The following is a 13,792-nucleotide window of genomic DNA, read 5'->3' as shown; positions in this document are numbered from 1 at the left end:
AGTTTGAATGGAATGATTATCATGAATAGCATGAAATTCAGAGGTGCCTGTGTGATCGATTTGTCCTTTTATCTATGTGTGAAGGATTCTGCAAACAGGAATAATCTAAAAGCTATTTACATTAAGCAGCTTGATAATCTAGAGTTAATTTTCCTGCAGCCACAAACACAGCACCCATCATGTCTGTCCAGGAAGGAAAGCATTCTGAGGGCCCATTTTCTAGCACTCTGCTCTTAATATTTCAGAGGAACTCGTGAAGGTATGCAGAGATCAGAACTTCTCTGGTATCATTTGGCATCACTTCTCTTTTTCCTCTCCTCCACTTCCTCCTCCTCCACTCCTTCTTCCTCTACTTCCTCCTCCTCCTCCTTTTTGTAAAATTTGGAAACATTCTGATTGCTTAAAATGACCCCTCCAGGGACTGGGAGATAAGATCACGTACTTCAACAAATTGTTACCATGTGTGTGGACCTCGGTTCGAGACTACTGGTACTACCTGGGAGCACCACGGATAGCAAGTTTTATGGTGTCTCTCTTTCTCTTCCTATTTACATCTCTCCATTTCTGTCTCCATCTCTCTCTTTCTTTCTTTCTTTCTTTTTAACTTTTAACGGTCTATGCCCTCTTTTCTTCTTTTTTTATTTTAATTTTTTTTCACCACTCCCATCATCAAAGGACTGTGTCCCCATGCCCAACACTACAGTTCTTCCAGTCTTCGATATAGGTGGACATTTTTGTTTTTGTTTTTTCACATTCTTATACTCAGATGTCTAAATTCCTCTTATGAGTGAATCCATCCTGTAGTTGTCTTCACCTCCTTATTTGTTTCACTAAGCATAATCTTCTCCAATTCCATCCACTTTATCCCAAAGAAAACAATATCATATTTTTTATTTCTGTATAATACTCTGTTGAGTATATGTCCCAAAACTTTTTTAACCAGTCATTTGTTGAAGGGCATTTTGGTTGTTTCCAGGTTTTTGCTATTGTGAATTCTATCTCTGTATCTATCTTAGAAGTTTAAAAAGAAGTCTGTCAGGAACAGTTTAATGGCACAGGTGTTGAGCCCCAAGGGTGTGTGTGTGTGTGTGTGTGTGTGTGTGTGTGTATGTGTGTGTATGTGTGCATACACACACACAAACACACACAGAAAGTAATTGATGTTCGGAATTGCGCACACTCTTAGCTTCCCAGGCAGAGGGACTTGCTCTCCTGTGTGGGGAGCACATGCAGTCTTGTGCATAGTTGGAACTAGATGTCAACAAAGGCTCTGCAGGCCCATTATCTGGCGCTCTGCACACACAGGGCCCTCTTCATCCACTTCCTGTTACATCTATGCCCCCCCCCACACACACTTAGTCCCCTATGGTGGGTGCAGATGGGAAGTGCCTCCTGCTCAAACAGAGAGTGAGCTAAGGAGTCTTAGCAAACCAATGCGCAGTGCAGTGCAGTGTGGGAAGTTGGGGGGAGCTGGCAAGCCAGCTTATCAGGATAAGGACTTGGGAAGTGAGATTGTGAGCTGAGCTGGAGGGGTGTTTGCAGAGTGCCTCCTGCCTTGGAAGGTATGGGTGACCTTCAGTCCTATGAATATCTATGTGGTTCTTCTTCTTCTAGCGTTTGCCCTTCTTCCGTAGCCAGTCAACAGCGTCAGGTTGAGCCTGATGTAAAGTTTCGATACCTCCTTTGAATCTGGAGAGGTGGCAGTCGTTGACTATGTGGGTCATAGTCTGTCTGTAGCCGCAGGGGCAGTCTCGGTGAAGCTGCAGCTGGGGTTGGCATCACTGTTGGGATCTTGGCTCTGTCCTTGAGTAGGAAGTTGACAGGAGAGCAGCTGAGAGGAGCCTTCTGCCGCAGAGGGCAAGCTCCACACCTCTTTCCACTGTCTGCTTCCTCACAGGCCATCATAAGGCTTTGCTACCCTGTCTCCATCAGTGTTTGACTCAGTGCCCAAGGAGAGGATGTTTCCAGAAACAGGTTGTCCAAGGAAGCCTCTGTGGCATGCACCTTTCTTTATTCTGCACACACTGGACTGACACCCACCACATGCTGCCCAGTGAATCACATGCAGGTAGTAAACGATGTAGTTTAATTTGTCTTCACTAAACAACTAACATTTTGATAAGGTTTTTTTTACTGGATCTCAGGCCTTTGGGGGGAGGATTCAGGAATAATCTTCATGATTTTCCTTGGGAATAGAAGGCCATTTGTTCCATGTCTACCAATGTGCTCAGATACAAAAGGAACATATGGAAGACATGCCCCCGAGTGATTGTTTTAATCCACTTACTCAGTTTGTCTTCTGATGTTCTTTATGTGATGCTGGGAGAAGAACCTGGTGCAGCTGGGGCGTCATGGCATCTGCAGAATGACAGCTGGAGTGGGGTAGAGAATCCAACTGTGCGAAGCAGTGGTCGTAGGCAGTGCTGGAGATGGGGAGGAAGGCCTTCAATGTTGGTGTCTGGAATGCAGAGTCCAGATGGAAGATAGAGGCCCCAAATTCCTGGTGTAGGGATGCTTATGTCACAGAAGGACGGGGCTTTTTTCTCTATGAGGAATGGGAAGACAGTTGAGCATCTTCTAAGGGTTGGCACAGACAGTGGTAAACGCACCAGCTCCTCAGTGGACGAGGGCTGGAGAGCTAAGAGACAAGGTGGAGGAGAGCTGATGCAAGCAGTGGGAGCAGACAGAGAGACCTGGAAGCAGTGGGAGCAGACGGAGAGACCCAGAAGCAGTGGAGGCTTGTCCAGCCTCAGTGGTGGATTGGCTGCTGGGGGCGGGGACTGCAGGGGGCATATAGGACATCTGTCTTCCTGGGTGAGCTAAATGGATAGATTGTGGGGTACACCTGCCTCAACACTGGGGAGGGAGTATGGAGAATTGGTATAGTCATGCCTTTGCATTTAGACACTTGAGTTTGACAGCCTTTGAGTGTACTCAAACAGACCTCTAGTTGCCGTTAGCTGCAAGAATATGAATTCAGAGAAGAGTCTCAAGACAAAACACAGAAGTGAATAATGGTTGGGGGTGAATAAAAAGAAGGCACCTAAAAGGTATATTCTTCCAGTGATAAGAAGGAGTGTTGGGGAGGTGAATTAGCAATGTGACTATTCCCAGCACTGCTGTGGGACGTACAGGAGTACTGTTAGGAGAGCAAACTCTAAGAGTCCTCACCACTACATGGATTTTCCTTTTTAATATTTAACAGATGTGAGCCAGACCTATTATGTCCCACTCATATATGGAATCTAAGGAACTGATAGACGTGAACTTGCAAAAACAAACAAAAAACAAAGGCAAGCAAGCTTTTTCTAAGGCTTGTGAGAACTCTGGTGGTTATCTTTTGGATGTGGGAGGATGGGAACACACAACTCTGGCAGTGGGTGTGGTGTGGAACTCTACACTGTGATCTTATAATCTGGTGACCTGCTATGAATCACAAATTTAAAAAATATATAAAGAGTAGATAGATGTGAGCCAGACCTCTATGGTAATCATTTCAGTCAGTGCATATGGAACATTTGTAGTCAGTTCCTCAGACTGTCATTGTATGTCCACGGTTTCTTCGTCAGACTAGCATAAAAAAATGTCAGTGTACAAATGTATTTGTGTCAAGTCCAAACTATGATGAGCATCAGCTGAAGAGTCCACAAAGGAAGCTGGGAGGGTAAGGAAAAGAGATCTGCAAAAGTTGGATTGTTTCTTGTGCCGTTAAAAATTCATGTAATTGGGGACCTGGCAGCGGTGCCCTTGGTTAAGCACACATGGTACTATGGATCCCGGTAAGAGCCCCCAGCTTCCCATCTGCAGGGGGTCGCCTCACAAGAGGTGAAACGGGTCTACAGGTAGACCTGTCTTTACAGGTAGTCTGTCTTTCTCTCCTCTTCTCTATCTCCCCCATCTCTCTCCATTTCTCTCTGCCCTGTCAAATCAAATGGAAAAAAATAACCGCCAGGAGCAGTGGATTCATAGTGCCATCACCGAGTCCTAGTGATAACCCTGAAGGCAAAATAATAATAATAATAGTAAGAAGAAGAACAAAACAACAACAATAAATAAAATCTGTGCAACTGAGATTGGGGAGGAGACTCAGCAATAGAATACAGAAGTCACGTGTGTGAGTTTCAGTACTAGCTACCAAGTGCACTGCAGTGCTATTCTGACCACGCGCTGTTTCCTCTCTCTTCCCTCAAGGCCCTAGCACCACAGACAAACAAACAAAGATGAAAAAAATTCTAATGTCAAAAACGAGCAGTGACTCAAATGATAAGAAGGGAGTGGTTTTCATGTAATTTATAAGAAGCGAGCATTAGGGATTGCTTGTATTCTTGTGACTTCTATACCTTCTCATTGAATCAGGCCCACTTATAATTTCCATATGAAGATCAAAAGTTAACTTTGCTTATTCAAAACCATGGTGCTTGTGTTTTTCTACTTTAAGATCTGTACATAGAAATCAGCTGAGAGGTCCATTGTCAGCTTTGCTGTGACAGTGCCTAATTTATCAAGGAAAAAGAGTGACAGGGCTTAAAGAAGAGCCTGCTAAGATCTAGTTGGCCCTCTCAGTGATAAAAGCTTCCCTACTGACTTGCCACTGAGAACTTAGTAAAGCCAACCTACCAGCAGGGATGTGATACCTTTGGGGGGGGGGGGGTGAACAGAAGGAAAAGCTGGATTCATTCTTTGTTCTAAAACGTACTTTTCTTTCTTTGTAGATGATGTGTAGGTGAACTGCAGATGACTAACATACTTAAGGGTAAGTATCTCTTAATATAGATAAATGCATGTGAATGTGTTAAGCATACAACATGTGTTATCATTTAGAAATCTTACAAAAGTTGTGACTACATATTGTCTAAGGTTTTTTTCCCCCCACTTATTGTAAAGCTAGCCTATAATTATCCCTAAGTAAATACTCTACAGAATGAGATCAAGACAGTTTATTTCAAACTATAAAATAGTAGAAGACTGTGCACATATTATGTGTGGCCCATAAAGTTTACTAGTTACTATATTTTTATTTAAAGTTTCTTCTTCCTTCTCGTCCTCCTCCTCCTCCTCCCTTCCTTTTCCTTCCCTTCCTTTCTTTCTACCAGAGTAATACTCAGCTCTGGTTTATGGTGGTGCAAAGAATTGAACCTGGAACCCCCAAGTCTCCGGCATGACAGTCTTTTTACATAAGCGCTATGCTATCTTCCTCACCTTATTTTGAAACATTTTTAAAGGTTTGTTTATCTACTAATAGTAGGTAGGTAGGTAGATGATAGGGCAGAGAACCAGAACACAAACACTTATTCAAATAACTATTTTATTTGGCCAGGCCCAGCATCACTCTGGCACATGTGACACTGGGCATCACGCTTGGAACATTGTGTTTGAATGTCGAACCCTTAATCCACCGCACTAGCTCCCAGGCATGTTAGTAGGGTCTTTTCATTAAATCCCTTACACCAATGTATGCTAAAACTATATACATTTTAGGGGGCTGGGCAGTGGCACACATGATGCATGTACAGACTGTAATGCCAAGGGCCCAGGTTCAAGTCCCTGGTCCCCTCTTGCAGAGGGAAAACTTTATGAGCTGTGAAGCAGGGCTGCAGGTGTCTTTCTCCATTTCTTTCTCCCCCTTACCTCTTGATTCCTTTGTCTCTATCCAATAAATAAACAAACAGGATATAAGATAACTATACATATTCTAAAGTAATAAAGTTTCCTCGTTACCATGTGTTTATTATCTGAATAACCGCATGTTATACTGTATCTATGAGTCTTCCCTCAGATATTTATTTGGCTGTAAATCTTTAGTATTGCTTAATAAAATGTATTTGTTTGCTATGTTAAATACTAATATTACTAAGGTTGGCATCTTGGAAGCTATCATAGCTCTGTAAACACATTTTGTATCTTGTCATTTTATTGGTCAAGTGTATCATTCACAGATACTTCTCAGTAGTCATCTTTATCATTCAGCCTTTTTTTTTCTGTATATTTTGCTTTTTCTTAATTCTTTTATTTTTTAACTTTTTAAAATTTATTTACTCATAAAATAAAAAAATATCGACAAGACCATAGAGGGGTATAATTCCACACAATTCCCACCACCAGAGTTCCATATCCCATCCCCTCCCTTGATAGCTTTCCTATTCTTTATCCCTCTGGGAGTATGGACCCAGGATCATTATGGGGTACAGAAGGTTTTTGGCTTCTGTAATTGCTTCCCTGCTGAACATGGGCATTGGCAGGTCGATCCATACTCCCAGCCTGTCTCTCTCTTTCCCTAGTGGGGCAGGGCTCTGGAGAGGTGGGATTCTAGGACACATTGGTGAGGTCGCCTGCCCAGGGAAGTATACAACTTAACTTGGTGGCTAAAAAAGAATTAACATGTAAAGCAGAACAAATTGTTTAATAATCAGGAACCTAAAGCAGAAGTATAGCAGATGAGATTCGGGGTCTCCCCTCCATTTTGAAGAGTGCTCCCTGCCTCTGTTCCTTTCAGATTTCACGAACAGACTGAGTACTGTGGCATGGTGCTTTGACGCAGCAATGTACATGTTGCTAGTTCTGGGGAAGTAACCTGGTCTGTGTCTGGCTCCCCGATTGCAGATAATCCTATGGCTTTGCAGAGTTTAATTTAGGGGGAAGGTCTTTAGACTTAAAAAGGATTACTGACCATTTACGAATGATTAATTAATCTATATCAAGTGGAGTCTTAGCCTTTAGAATGTCTGTCCAAGCTGCACACAGGACTGTGCCCAGGCACATGCACCATCCCCTCCCAGAGCAGAGCAAGCACATTGTGCTCTGGAGGTAGCCCAGCCAGTAGAGCGTACACCCTACCCTGTGTGAGGACCTGGGCTGAAGCCTCTGGCCAGCACATGAGAGCCTGCATGGAGGAAACTTCAGTGGGGCAGTGTATGCCACCTCTTATCCCCTCCCTCTGTCTCTATCTCTCTTCCTCTCCCCCTCTGTCGGTCAACCTCTATCTCAAAGAAAAATTGAGAGTAAGTATCTACTGGGAAGGGTGGAATCCTGCAGGTGTAAAGCCCCCCCACAAAAACCCTGGCACCAAGAAAAAAAAAAAGAACAAATTACAATAGAAGTGGAGATGTTTTGACAGTGGTAGACATCACAGCAACAGGACGAAGATCCCCAAGTGACTAACGAAGGGACACCCCCCGCAACTTTTCAGCTTCCAGTAAGTTTAGTTCCCTCATTTGTGAGACTAGAAGACTAATAACTCATTCTTCAGTGTGTTCAGTCCATACTCCAAAAAGCAAGTGTTCAGAGGTTACCAAATCTGTCGGGGTGAGACTGCTGTAATTAAGAGCTTACAGGACTCGAGGAGAAAGGTGATTCTTTCATTGCGCTGGGACTGTGGAAGTGTTCACCAGGGAATCTTTTGTCTGTCCCTAGTGTTCCGTGTTCTTATTGGGGTGTAGGAAGGCAGTCTCCCCACCAGCCTTCTCCCCATATTGTCTTTGTCCTGCCCCAGGGAGACAAACGATTGAGTTTTCGAAAAATCATTTATTTTGAAAGGGTCCCTCATAACCTTCCTTGCTCAAAGTTATCTATCTTTTGTTGTGTGAAGAACATTAAACTATCTATTTTCTTAGTGGTTTCCTCTTCTAGATTTGAATAGCTCACTTGATTCTTCCAAGCTACTTAAGAGGAAAGAGTGGTACATAGAAATGCTAATGTTGGGGGAGTCGGGCGGTAGCGCAGTGAGTTAAGTGCACGTGGCGCAAAGCACAAAGAACGGCAGAAGGATCCTGGTTCGGGCCCCCGGCTCCCCACCTGCAGGGGAGTCGCTTCACAAGCGGTGAAGCAGGTCTGCAGGTGTCTATCTTTCTCTCCTCCTCTCTGTTTTCCCCTCCTCTCTCCATTTCTTTCTTTCCTATCCAACAATGACATCAATAACAACAATAGTAACTACAACAATAAAACAACAAGGGCAACAAAAGGGAATAAATAAATAAGAAAAGAAATGCTAATATTACTTCTGCACCCCATAATGACCCTGGGTCCATACTCCCAGAGGGATGAAGAACAGGAAAGCTATCAGGGGAGGGGATAGGATACGGAATCTGGTGGTGGGAGTTGTGTGGAATTGTACCCCTTTTATCCTGTGGTCTTGTCAGTGTTTCCATTCTATTAATAAAAATTAAATAAATAAAAAGAAATACTAATATTAGTTCCTTTGGTTTGAAAATAGCGAAATAAATTTAGCAAAATTTAGTCTAGATGGTTTCAAGCCCTCATACCCTTTGGTCAGATCATAGAACAACTTTAAATAGGACTGTGAATAGTTATGCAAAAAGACTTTCATGCCCGAGACTCTGAAGTCCCAGGTTCAATCCTTGGCACCACCATATGCCAGAGTCAAGCAGTGTTCTGCTGTATCTCTCTTTGTATCTCACTCATTAAAATAAGTAAATAAATATGTCAACAATTAAAAGAAAAACTCTAAATAATATTCTTTACCCTTTATGGTGATTAAGAATCTGCTTGAAATACGAAATATGTGCTTCTGTTGTCTTCTGTGTTCAGTTTTAAGGTTTATTCAAAACTTTCAAGACTTACTTTTATTTATTATCTAAGAGGGAGAGAATTTCATACGAATGAGAAAGGAGGCAGGCCAGAGTAGAACTCTAGTGTATATGGTGTGGAGACTAGAACCAGGAGCCTCAGGCACCAAAGACTGATGCTCTGCCAGTTAAGCTATTTCCACGACCTATTTACGTATTTTTAGTTGTAGAGAGAAGGAGATATCAGAGCATCATTCTGGCATAACTGGTGCCGGGGCTTGAATGCAGGTCCTCAAGCTTGCACTTTCTGTGCTCTGCAGCTGAGCTACCTCCCTACCACTTCTTTTTTTAAAATTTTTATTTATTTCCCCTTTTGTTGCCTTTGTTTTATTGTTGTTGTAGTTATTGTTGTTGTTGATGATGTCATTGTTGGATAGGACAGAGAGAAATGGAGAGAGGAAGGAAAGACAGAGAGGGGGAGAGAAAGAGAAATACCTGCAGACGTGCCTCACCGCCTGTGAAGTGACTCCCCTGCAGGTGGGGAGCTGGGGACTCGAACCGGGATCCTTGAGCTGGTCCTTGTGCTTCACGCCATGCGCCATGTAAGCTTAACTGCTGCACTACCGCCCGACTCCCCATAGTTTTATTTTTAAATAAAAGCACACAATGGTTTACAGTCAACAGTAAAATACAATAGTTTGTGCATGTGTGACATTACTCCGTTTTCCACATAACAATTCAACCCCCACTAGGTCTTCTTCTGCCATCATTGAACACTGTTTTATGCTACATTTTTTGTTGTTGTTTTCACTTGTTTGTTTTTTAACCTGAACAAAAAAAGTGCTGAATCTCAGGCCACTTTTCCAGTCCTGAGATTCTGTCAGGTTAGTTCTGAAAACAGGGTTTTGTTTTTTTTTTTTTGGTAGATGAAAAGCATAGTGTCAGTTTTATATGGTTGAACCTACTCACAGAGCTTGGTTACTCATTGTTTAGAATACACACACACACACACACACACACACACACACACACACACACACACACACACACACACACACACACCCTCATGTAAGCAAATGATAATGACAGGCACCAAAGCTTATTAAGACACTAACTACATTTAAAATAAACTTCGTTATCATCATGACTGTCAGGTATTAGAAACCATATTTTAAGCATTTGTAAACCAAATGGGAATAAGATGTTATTCGCATATCTTATTTCTGTTTACAGGAAATGTTTTCTCCTTTTCCTTGTGCTTTATGAGACAAATCACAGGCATTAGAGTCTGAAATCAATTCCATTGTTTTCTGTGCGATTGCTACGTAGTCTTTGAATATTTGCAGTGAGTTTTAATGACTAATGAAGAACACACTTGATTACATGCCATTAGTAAAAAGATCTTTTTTATGGCAAAAGGGTGGTTTTTTTGCACAGCCTTGACAAAAGCAATATACAGATGTCTTAATCCTTTCAAAAGAATGTAAATCAGCTTAAATGAATTTTAAGGGAAATATTTAAGAATCAACAATTAAAATAATAGATCATCCTGTGTGTTATTTATTGAGGTTACTCGAACACAGAAACAGAGCACCTGCTTGTTTTTTTTTTCCCCCAGTGGCCAGTAATGCTAATAAGAAAAGTTGTAAATAAATATTGTAATTACTCCGGGAAATTAATTCCACTCTTGGTACCTAATTTTCATTGCTTAGGAGACCACACATTGTGAAGATCCTTGTAATGCTGACGTGGGTAATATTCTCCTAATGGTGTCTTAGGATTGCTGACCATCCTCTTATGGGATGACATTTCTGCCTCTTTCTGTCTCTCTTTTTTTAAATAATGATTTAATAATTTAAGAATTTTAACGATGATTTAATAATGATCAACAATACTGTAGGAAAAGAGGGGTACAATTTCACACAATTCCCACCACCAGAGTTCCGTATTCCGTCTTCTCCATTGGAAGCTTTCCTGTTCTTTAACCTGGTGTCCTTACAGCCCAGCCCCCACCAGTTGTTCACTTGTTGTGAGCTTTGTAGCACTTTTCAAAGCTGACTATAAAAATCTTGCATCTTTCTTTTAAACTTCTGCACAACCAAGTGAGCTCAGCATCTTCACATCTCCACATTCCACATGCTTTGTTTACCACCTTACTGCATTCTGGACCCTTTTTTTTTAATTTAAGAAAGGAGACATTAACAAAACCATAGGATAGGAGGGGTACAACTCCACACAATTCCCACCACCCAATCTCCATATCCCAACCCTTCCCCAATAGCTTTTCTATTCTCTATCCCTCTGGGAATATGGACCCAGGGTCATTGTGGGTTGCAGAAGGTGGATAGTCTGGCTTCTGTAATTGCTTCCCCACTGAACATACTCCCAGTCTGCCTCTCTGTTTCCCTAGTAGTCTCTGGGGAAACGGAGCTCCAGGACACATTGGTGAGGTCTTCAGTCCAGGGAAGCCTGGCTGGCATCCTGATGGCATCTGGAACCTGGTGGCTGAAAAGAGAATTAACATACAAAGCCAAACAAATTGTAGAGCAATCATGGACCCAAAGGTTGGAATAGTGAAGAGGAAGTGTTAGGGGGGTACTCACTGCAAACTCTAGTGCACTTCTGCTTTCAGGTATATATTTTGCACTAGTTTATGGATACATGTGAACATATGCTCTCTCTCTCTCTCTCTCTCTCTCTCTCTCTCACAAAACCTGGTCTATATTTAGGTTTTGGGACTTTGTTAGGAAGTGGACCACCTGGAATGGAATTAGAGAATACTATGAAAGGAAAGGTCTCACCCGAGTGATGAAGCTGAAGGGTTGTCATTCCACACCTGAAGTCTCTGGACACAGTCTGAGCTGAAGCATGTTGAGGTGGCACTCGTTGTGTTGATTAGGTTGCGATCGGCAGATGCAATATTATTTGATATGGATTGGGAGAGGCATGCGGGAAAGTGGGCCCCACCATAAGGTTCCAGGACTGGGAGAAATATAGGCTCTATAGTGGAGATGTGAGGTTCCTGCTGTCTCAGGGTTCAAAAAGACAATGGATAGTTAATGTTATCATCACATTATTTGGTAATTGGGTTAACTTTGAAAAGTCCTTTTGTTAGGGTTTGCTGTATAGTACCCAGTATCTTGTATATAGCTGTGCTATTGGATGCTTCTGATTTACTTGTTCTAGGCTTTTGAGAGCGTCCGAATATCAAAGACACAGCCTATATATTAAAAAGACTCAGTCTGTGTTTTAAAAACTTCGAGACATACAATCAATTTTTCCCCCTCTCATATTAATTAACTAGTGATTTATATGACTCCACTTTACTAGGAGGGTACATAGACACCATTCCCACCACCAAAAGACTGTGTCCCATCCCGCCCCCCGCAGGCCCAAGAAGTAGCATGTCCACCCTCTCCCTCACCACAGGGCTTTTACTTTGGTGCCCTACTTTCAATTTAGCCAGGTCCTGCTTTTAGTTTCCCTTCTGATCTTCTTTCTCAACTTCTGTTGATGAGGGGGATCATCCCACACTCATCCTTCTTTTCTGACTCAGCTCACTTTCTTTTGTTTGTTTGTTTTTGTTTTTATTCTTCCCCTTTATTTCAGCCTTAACTGACCCGAGTCTCTGCCTCTCCCCAAGCAGCTTCCATTCAATGGGTTCCTCCCTCCCTCTCCCAGTCCTGCTGTCAAAAAAGTCTGCTCAGTTTTCAATGTCAGGGTTAAATCCTGCCTCTTCCATAAGACTATCCAAGAACCTACCAGTCAGTAGCTCCAGGTCATTTCTCACAGTCGTGCATGTATCCTTCCCTCTGACTCTTCCGAGTCATGGTCCCGGGTCGCCAACACAATCTCTCTGTGTCCCTTCCCCTGAGTATGTTCCTCTCTTGCCTGTGGTCCCTGCTGGGACACGGTACATTCTCTTCTAAGCAGTGCAGGTGGATCTCATCACACTGTTCTCTAAACTTCACACTGTGCAGCAGGCCAGGCAGGGGGTCGGGGTGAGGTGAGAGTGGGAACAGGCTTGATTTTTTTTTTTTTCCCTTTTCCTGAGTGTTGTGTTTGGAGTGGGTGGGCCAATTATTTCCACCTCTTTATTTTCAAAGGATCTCACTGTCCTCTTGTTTATGCCCCACTGGATGAATCACTTCTCACTTGTATTTACTTGACTTCCAGCAGGGCTCCTAAGTGTTGAGAAACACCCGTTGAAAAGGAGCATCTGCCTTTGCAGGAGAGGTCTGAGGCATCAGGTGAGAGACCCTGAAAATATCTGTTGGTGCTGCTATCATAAGGGGATCTAAAAAAGGAATTAAAGGTGCAATAATTATTTCTTAAGGACCAGAAAGATGTCTCATGGGAATCAGAAGGCAACAGATGCAACTGTCCGATCATGATCATTATCTTCTTGGCTCTTACTGATTTTATCGCTGCAGCCTCACTGTCTCAGGCTGACTTTTTTAGATATGAAGAGACAGGACCACAGCATAGAAACTGCCCTCAGGGGAGTCGGGCTGTAGCGCAGCGGGTTAAGCGCAGGTGGCGCAAAGCACAAGGACCAGTATAAGGATCCCGGTTCAAGCCCTGGCTCCCCACCTGCAGGGGAGTCGCTTCACAAGTGGTGAAGCAGGTCTGCAGGTGTCTATCTTTCTCTCCCCCTCTCTGTCTTCCCCTCCTCTCTCCATTTCTCTCTGTCCTATCCAACAACAATGGCAACAACAATAATAACTACAACAATAAAACAACAAGGGCAACAAAAGGGAATAAATAAAACTAAATATTTAAAAAGAAAAGAAAAAAAGAAAAAAGAAGCTGCCCTCAGTGTTACAGTTCTTCTATGCAGTGCTGGGACTTGAACCTGGGTCCCGTGCATGGACCAGGTGAACTATTATGATGGTCATTCTGCTTCTGAATATGTCTGCCGTATTGAAACTGGACGGTAACACACCCAGAAGCTCACACGTTACCATGTACGAGGGCCCGAGTTCAACCTCCTGCTCCCTACAAGCTGGTGGAACAGTGCTGTGAGTATATGTTTCTCTTCCCACCTTATTTCTCTCTGTCTCTATCGAAAAAGAAAGAAAAAGGGAAAACATGACCTCCGGGAGCAGTGGATTCATTATGCAATAATCAGAATTACTGCATAATGCCTCCTCAGTAATCTAGGTGGCAAAAAACAATAATAATGACATATTTATATACATATTATATAAAGACATACACTTTCTTTTCTGTTTTGCCACCCAAATGTGTTTGTATATTTAAGTCATCAT

General features: G+C 42.7%; 1 long non-coding RNA gene across 4 annotated transcripts in view; it reads left to right on the top strand.

The window, feature by feature from the left end:
* The window catches only part of LOC132535224 (uncharacterized), a 410,071-nt gene that overhangs the window by 135,500 nt on the left and 260,779 nt on the right, over positions 1-13,792 (top strand). For 2 of the 4 annotated variants that reach the window (XR_009546996.1, XR_009546995.1), the window contains one exon: positions 4,713-4,753. This is a non-coding gene — a long non-coding RNA (uncharacterized LOC132535224). Of the gene's footprint in view, positions 1-4,712; positions 4,758-13,792 lie in introns of all 4 variants that reach the window. The other 2 variants (XR_009546994.1, XR_009546993.1) reach the window with 1 other exon arrangement.

Source organism: Erinaceus europaeus, chromosome 21, assembly GCF_950295315.1.
Source record: "Erinaceus europaeus chromosome 21, mEriEur2.1, whole genome shotgun sequence".
Lineage (NCBI taxonomy): Eukaryota > Metazoa > Chordata > Mammalia > Eulipotyphla > Erinaceidae > Erinaceus > Erinaceus europaeus.
Note: the sequence above shows the minus strand (reverse complement) of the source record. Positions and strands in the feature narration are given on the sequence as shown.